This window comes from Tupaia chinensis, unplaced genomic scaffold (genome assembly GCF_000334495.1).
Source record: "Tupaia chinensis unplaced genomic scaffold, TupChi_1.0 Scaffold148441_1, whole genome shotgun sequence".
Lineage (NCBI taxonomy): Eukaryota > Metazoa > Chordata > Mammalia > Scandentia > Tupaiidae > Tupaia > Tupaia belangeri.
In genome coordinates, this window is record NW_006208290.1 from 338810 (window position 1) to 347874 (window position 9065).

A 9065-nucleotide genomic window follows, 5' to 3' on the forward strand; every position below is an offset into this window, starting at 1 on the left:
TCTCTCTTTCTCTCTCTCTCTCTCTCTCTCTCTCTCTCTCCTTCTCTCTCTCTCATCTCTCTCTGGTGAGTGCACATGTCCTATAGGAAATTAAAATAATAATAGTAATAAATAATTCATTTTAAAAAAGAGAACATGCTGGGCATATGTGTGTGCATGTACACCTAAGATCCCAAGAGGAGAATGAAAGAGAAGGGATTACATCATGGCTATCTCTTCTGAGGGAGTGATTTCTCACTTTCCCTCTCTATATATTTCTCTCTGTCTCCCTCTAGTGAGTGCATATCCCCTATAGCAAAACTAAAAAAAAAAAAAAAAAAACAAATACATCTTAAAATTCAGATGGAATCTCAAGATACCTCCAAATAGCCAAAGTAATCTTGAAAAAGGACAGTAGGAGGTTTCACACTTTCTGATTTTGAAAACTTATGCAAAGCTATAGTCATCAAAACAGTGTGGTACTTGCATAAGGATAGTCATATTAGAACAATGAAACAGCATACAGAGCCAAGAAATAAACTCTCATATATGTGACCAAATGATTTTTGCAAAAGTGCCAAGACCATTTAATGGGAAAAGAGCACTCTTTTTAACAAATGATGCTACCAAAAAATTGGATATCCACATACAAAATAATTAAGGTGCACCAATAACTTATACTACATTTAAAAAATTTTTGTCAGAGGGCATGTGTACTCACTGGAGAAAAACAGGGAGAGAGAGAAAGAGAGTGAGAAAGCATCTCCTATAGGGAATGGTCATGCCTCGATCTCTTCTTCTCCATTTCTCCCTCCTTTTGAGATCTTGGGCATGTACATACATGTGCCCAGAATATTTTGAAAACTGCCAGGTCTAACCACTAGGCCATAAGCTGGTCCTTCATATCACATTTTGAACATCAATTCAAGACTGATCAAAGTCCTAAATGTAAAAGCTAAAATCACTAAATTCTTTTTTTTTTTAATTTGCCAGAGGGTATGTGCACTTTCCAGAAACAGTCAGAGAGAAAGAAAGAGAGAAAGGGAAAGTGGAAAAATATCCCCCATGGGGAATGACTACATTGCAATCCCTTCTCCTGCACTTCTCCCTTCTTTTGGGATTTTGAGTATAAAATCCATGGTGTGTTTCTCAAGCCTCCTGGTCTAGGACTTGAACTATACAGTCAACCAAGTGGGATCCAGCCACCTTAACCACTACACCATGGCTGGCTCCACCATCAAATGTTTAAAATAAAAAATATGGAAAAATCTTCATGACATTGTATTTGACAATGATTTCTTAGATATGATGTCAAAAGCACAGGAAACTAAATATATAAATAAGTTGGTCTACATCAAAATTAAAACCTTTGTGTACAGCAAATATTATGTCCCCCACCAAATCATGACCTGATGAATTGACTTAGTGCCTTGCTTTTAAAGCAAATCTGGTTCACCAAGATGATCCTCAGTTTGAGGCTGTGGATAAGGTCCACAGCTTTTCCTTTGATTTGTCTTTCCATATGACCTTTGATCTCCTACTGAGAAGCAGGAACATTGGAAAGGTATGTCTTAAAGATTATTTTGTCATGAGTTGACATCTTCCAGTAACTATGAAAGCATTTTTGAGCACTTTCCAATGAATAGTGTTTCTCATTTGCAATTCCATCACCTTCTTTGGAAATGTCAGTGAACAGATCAGGTGCTAGAAGTCCTGCTGGATCTCTGTCATTTGGATGCTTGACGCTTTTGAGATCTGAATTTGGGTGCTAGAGCAGGTGCCTAAGGAAAGCATGGTCAAAGCTGCAGAAACACTAATGGGAAAAGAAGATATTACAATCTGAAGTCTTCACATTGACTCTCCAGTAGAGGTTGAATGCAAATTCAGCAGTGATGGATGACATCTTACAGAAAGTGGCATTTTATCAGGGCTAATGGCAGGTGGCTACTTTGCCTTCAGAGCTGTTAAGTAGTACATAATGGATTGTGGCATAAAGTCAAAGTATGAAGAGAATCAGATAGAGAAACCAAGACTTATTAAAGGAAGATAATCTATGAGAGATTGGGCAAGAGAACCGTTAGGGGAGTTTAGCTGAATGAAATATTCTCTAAGCTAGAAATACATACTAATAGCCAACTTTTATTAATAAAACAATAGCAAATACTTAATAGAATGTTCACCAGGACCTAGGCAGAGGGCTTATTGCCCAGGAAAACCAATGACACTTATAATGGGTGCAGAGAGTAGGAAAAGTGGCTTTCCAGGGCCACAGAAATAATGCCAGGGGCTATGAAACAGATCAAATAGCAACATCACAAAAAAATGAATAAATTAAATTGATGAAAATTGAATCACTTTTTATAAGAACCAGAGGCAGCCTTTTGAAGAAGGAAGGATCCTTAGGTAAAACTAGTACTCCTTCTGCATACGTTATTCTTTGTAGATTAAAACTGGGGATTATGTGCTTTTAAAAAATATATAATTGTAACTAACCCTCATCTTTCACCATTAATAAAAATCAACTCAAAATGGATTAAAGATCTAAACTTAAGACCTCAAACAATAAAACTACTAGTGGAAAATTCTGGGGAAACTCTGGGACACATTGGAGTAGGCAAAGACTTTTTAAATAAGACTCCCCACAGGCAATGATCCCTAAAATAGACAAGTGGGACTATATCAGACTAAGAAGTTTCTGCACAGCAAAGGACACAGTAACAAGTGTGAATCGACAACCCTCAGAATGGGAAAATATTTTTGTTAAATATGCCTCAGACAAGGGACTAATAACAAGAATACACAAGGAACTCAAGTGCCTTATGAGAAAAAAAAATTATTAACCCAATTAAAAGATGTGAAAATGAGCTGAGCAAAAATCTCTCTAAGGAAGGCATATGAACAGCCAAAATGCATATGAGGAAATGCTCAACATCCCTCATCATAAGGAAGATGCAGATAAAAAACACAATGAGATACCACCTAACCTCTGTCAGAATGGCAAAGATTAAAAATATAAAATGTGATAAGTGTTGGTGAGGATGTGGTGAAATGGGAACCCTCCTACACTGTTGGTGGGAATGTAAACTGGTTCAGCCACTATGGGGAACAATATGGAGATTCCTCAAAGATCTATAAATAGAACTACCATTTGATCCAACAATCCCACTTCTGGGTATCTACCCAAAGGACAGGAGAATGCTCAGTCGGAAAAGTGCTTTCACATCAATGTTTATTGCAGCATTATTCACGATCGCCAAGACATGGAACCAATCCAAATGTCCACAAACAGATGAATGGATTGTAAAAGTGTGGCACATATACTCTATGGGATACTACTCAGCCATAAGAAACAACAAGACCCTGACATTTGGTAGAAAATGGTCGGATATGGAGGATCTATTGCTTAGCAAAGTAAACCAAGATATGAAAGAAAGATATTGTATGTATCCACTTAATATATACCGACTACCTGCACTCTATGGTAGAGATCGAAATATTGGAGGACATAAAAGCAGTGAAAATAGTTAATGAGTATAAGACAGTGTGGAATGGGGCGGGAGAAGAGAAGAGTATAGAGAAAGATAGCAAGAGAATAAATAGAGAGGCATGAAATTACTAGGACACAGATATGGTTTATTATCTGTTGATGATGATGTGTATAGTATTCTCAACTGGATTGATCTGACAAGTATTTCATGTTGGGTGAGTTTGTTTTACAAGCAAAATGATAAATAGTGATTGTTTAAAAATAATGATAATGATGACTGGGAAAAATAATAAGCTATCGGATGATGAAATGGGGATTTTAATGTCTCTGTATTGACTGATATGCAAGGTATTCCTTCTGGAAAAAGAAACATAATACACTGTAAAGTTATATGTGATTCAATGTAATATAAACAAGATTATGATGATAATAAATAAATTTAAAAATTTTTTAAAAATTTAAAAAAACATGTAGGCCAGCAATTGGCATAATGGCTATGTCACTGGACTCACATGTAGTTGACTGTGGTTCGAGTCCCCGACCTGGTGGCTTACCTGGTGGCTTAAACTTACACCGGGCGCATGTGCGTGCATGCCCAAGATCCTGAGAGGAGAATGGAGGAGAAGGGATTGTGGCATGGTCATCCCCCCTGGGGGGTGATTTCTCACTTTCTGTTCTCTCTGTCTCTCTCTGTCTTTCTGGTGAGTGCACGCGCCCTATAGCAAAAACCTCTCCTAAAAAAAATTTTTTTAAAAAACTTCATATCAAAAATCCTGTTTTTCTTTGAGCCCATATGGCTCCACACAAAAATGTAAGTTAACAATGAGGAGCAGACCTTGCTCATGAACAAATTTGTGTTTATTTTTGTGTTTTTACTGTACAGATTTTTTTATATAACTTGATTTTTTTCACAAAATAATATACACTGTCTAATTCCAATCAGAGATGAGTAATTTGTTGTCATTTTAAAACAAAACAGTTATCAGAAAAAATTGTCATTTTAGTAAGATAAAATCTTTAAATAATGACATAAGAGACTATCTGTACTTTCTTTGGCTGAAATAAAAAAGAAGAATCTTCACAATATATATTTAGTTGGAATGGAAGAGTTATAGTTTATGGAGTGTGAAAGTTGACAGAGTAAATATGGAGCCATTTGAGTCAACTTGTATAACAATTCTGAGTAAACCGAGCTGAGGAAGACCATGGAGGGAGATTCTCATACAAGCATCCTTGATAACAAGAACTATGTCAAGGACTCTGTCAGTGCTACGATATTACACAAAGACCACTGAAACCTTACACAAGAATGACTTACTACTTCTGCAAAGACATTTGCCAAGAAACTAATTGTGCAACCTAGGACTGATGCCTGTTCCAAGTAGGACATATCACAGTTGTTATTAATCCTGGTAGCCAGTTGTCCCGTCCCTGTTCGGGCACCAGGTGTCCCGACCCGGGGGACAGCCGAACAGATTTCCTGAGTGAAGGAGTGAGAGCCGGGACAAGTGGCGTAGTGTTACAACACGGAGATGACAGTGTCGTCCATCTATTGTGGGCAGCACGGTACAGCACAGAGATGACGCAGTGTCACAGCTCTTAAGGGTCACGTCGTCTACCATGAGCAGCACGTAGATGATGCAGTGTCACAGCTCTTAAGGGTCCCGTCGTCTACTGTGAGCAGCATGGAGACGACGTGGTGTCACAACTCTTCAGGGTCGTCCAGAGACGATGTAGTGTTACAGCTCTTCGGGGTCTTCCAGGTTGTCTGGAGATGATGCAGTGTCAGCTCTTCAGGATCTTCAGGGTCATCTGGACACTGCACGGTGTTTCAGCTCTTCAGGCTCTTCAGTCGTCCTCTTCTTCCTGGTCGACGTTGTCTTCCTGGTCGTCGTCGTCTGGCTACTGTGGGCCAGGTATCGTGGTTATATACACTCTGGTGGGTTGTAAATGGTGGGCCCTGACTGGTTGTAAACGGTGGGCCCTGATTGGTTGTAAACGGTGGGCCGTGATTGGTTGTAAACGGTGGGCTGTGACTGGTTGCTTTTGGACCAATCATGAGGTGCCAGATATGCAAATTTGAGGGATTCTAGTGGCCAATCAGAGCAAAGTTTCAAAGGTCAGGTTTTTTGAAGGGAACCAATCATGGTAATTGTTTGCTCCCTGAGAAACCTCAGCAGACTTGCCGGTGTGCAGCCTCCCACAGCCAGTGATAATTGTCCCAAAATATATTATGTAATCCCTCTTCATTTTTCTTTTAAAAGTCTTTGTCTTCTCCTACCTCCCTGAATACAGACATAGTATAATATGACAAGTGTATTCGCATTGCAATGTCTATTCTAAAATAACTTTTTTTATAGAGTCTTTCTCTCTGCCTGTTATTTAGAGGTTGACAGGAAACTTGTGCAAGTTACACATGGAAATCCATACATTTGTGCAATTTATGAAAGTTTCAGGTATATTTATAACCAACAAAAAGATAAAAATATAACTGTCTGATTTTAAATCATTCCTACCATTATCATCAAAAGAGTTACAAGGCATCTTAACACTATTATTCTTAGATCCATGTACATTATTTCTAATTAACTAGAGGAAGCCTGAATGATATGGTGTAAGGTGATCTGAATCTGAAAGAATACAAAACAAGGCAGTGAGGGGGTCATCTGTTGTTTCACCAGGGACCATAGATGTGAGTGGTCAAACAGAAAAGACCCATGGAGTAGAGACAGTGCTCTTTCCATTCATCCTCTTTCTGGTGATATAATATACTACCAGGAGATCCAGTGCCATCTCACAAAACCATCTCTCTAGTTAAGATTCCTCTCTTGAGTTCCTAGTCATTTATCCAGCTGTTAATTAGTTATACCACCAGGATGATCCACACATACCTCAATTGCAAAATATCTAAAACTCATCATATCCTCAAGCCTGCTCCTTCTCTTTCATTTCATATCTCTTATCACATCACTATCTACTGAGCTCCCCATGCTATAATAGAAATCTGGAAGTCACCCTATGGGCTTTCTTTATCTTCATTCCCCACATCTAATGAGTCATGAGGCCCTAGGAGTTCTACTTCCAGAATACCTCTCAAAAATTCTCCCTGCTCTTAATTCCTACTGCTACTGCCTCAGTTCATGGCCTGAACTACTGCATCAGCTCCTAACAGGTCATACAGCCTCCTAGTTCCTCCACCCTGTCCTCCCTTCTTCCACTACTTTATCTAATCTTCATATTGTCACCAGAGTTTCTTTTTGTAAAGGTCACTGGGCTGATAAGAACCCAATTATCGGATGATCACACTTAGAGCTTTGCCCTTAGATCTAGGAATTCAGAGTTCATAGTGACCTGAAACTCGGACTTGATAAAGTCAGATGTTAAAAATTCCAAAGAGACTAGCAGGTGGCATGTTGGTTAAGGTGCAGGAATTCCACATGGCCAAACACAGTTTGAGTCCTGGATCAGATGGCTTGAAAATCATGCCAGGCATGTGTGCACGCATGCCCGAAATCCTGAGAGGAGAGTGGATTGCTGCATGACCATCCTCTGTCCCCAGCAGGGGGATGATTTCTCACTTTCCCTTTCTCTGTCTCTGTCTCTTTCTAGTGAGCACATGTGCCTCAAGGCAAAAAACAAAATAAAAAAAATCAGAGATACCAGCAGGTGATCTCATCATTGAGGCACTGAATCCCACATGGCAAACTCCACAATATGAGTCCTGGACCCAGCAGCATGAAAAAAAAAAAAAAAAAAAAAAAAAAAAAAAACGGGAGCTTATGTGGGAAAAAATCCCAAGAGGAGAATGGAGGAAAAGGGATTGTAATGTGGCCATCTCCCTATCCCAAGAGGAGAATGGAGGAAAAGGGATTGTAATGTGGCCATCTCCCTGGGAGATTATGTCTCATTTTCCCTCTTTCTGGCTCTCTCTCTCTCTCTCTCTCTCTCTTTTTCTTTTTTTTCTTTTTTGGAGAGGTTTTTGCTATATGGTGTGTGCGCTCACCAGAAAGACAGAGAGAAAGAAAGCCAGAAATCACCCTCCCCAGTGGGGATGGCCACGTCATAATCCCTTCTCCATTCTCCTCTCGGGATCTTGGGCATGCACGCACACGCGCCTGGCATGAGTTTAAGCCACCGGGTCCGGGACTTGAACTGTGGTTGACCACATGGGAGTTCAGTGACATAGCCATTATGCCAACTGCTGGTCCCTCTCTCTTTAAGTCTTTCTCTGGCAAGAGCACACTCCCTGTGGCAAAAATCTAAAGAAAAAAATTTAAAGAGATTTCAATATCCCACTATTAATAACTGATAAAATAGCTAGTCAGAAAATCAACAAGGAATTACTAAAAGTAACCACTCCATCTACCAAATAAAACAGGCATAGAACACTGCACTGAACAATATCAAGATATATATTTTTCTCAAATGCACATGGAATAGTCACCAAAATAGACATGTCAGAATACCAAAAAAGTCTTAATAAATTGAGTAAGATTGAAATCAAAGTATCTTCACTGACACAGTGAAATGAAGCTAGAAATCCACAGCAACAGGAAAATAAATATGTACAGAAATGTGGAATTTAAACCATATACTTAACCAATGAGTAACAGAAGTTATGAAGGAAATTAGAAAACACTTTGAGTTAAATGAAAATGAAAACACAACATACCAAAACTTGTAAGGTGCACAGAGTAGGGCAAACAGGGAAATTTACAAATATAAATGCCTACATTAAAAAAAAAGACATATCTCAAACCAATAACCTAAAATTACACTTTAAGAAATTAGGAAGAGGAGGGCAAATCACAACCAAAGCTAGCAAAAAGAATAAAGGTAGGGTTAGAGAAGATATAAATTAAATAAATAAATAAATTATAGAATCAATGAAACCAAAATCTGGCTCTTTCAAAAGATCAACAAAATTGACAAACCATTAGCCAGACAAAAAAAAAAAAAAAAAACAGAAGAGATAAAGCGAATAGTTATAATCAGAAATGAAAGTGAGGAAATTACTTCCTCCTTACAGAAACAAAATAAATTATAAGAGAATACTATGAAGATATAAGCCAATTAATTAGTTAACCTAGATGAAATGGACGAATTAATTCCTAGAAACTCTCAAGCCACCAAAACCATGTCAAGAAAAAGCAGAATCTCTGAACAGACTTATGGAATGAATCAGTAATTTAAAAACTTCCAAAAAGGAAAATCAAGGACCAGATGGCTTTACTGAAGAATTTTACCAAACATTAAAAAAAAATAATAACACCAATCTTTCCATAAAAATAGAGGAAGAGTGAAACTTTCCTAACTCATTCTATGAAAACAGTATTACCATAACAAAGTCAGGCCTACATACACACACACACACGCACACACACATACAAACACTTATTACAGAGTAATATTGGGGCAGCAGATGGTGTACTATTTATGCCACTGGAATCCCACATAGCTGACCATGGTTCGAGTCCTGGACCCAGTGACTTCAAAATCACACCAGGCACTTATGTGTGCATGCCCAACATTCTAGGAGGAGAATAGAGGTGAAGAGATTGCAGCATGGCCTTCCCCTGGGCTGCGCAGGGCGGGGCGG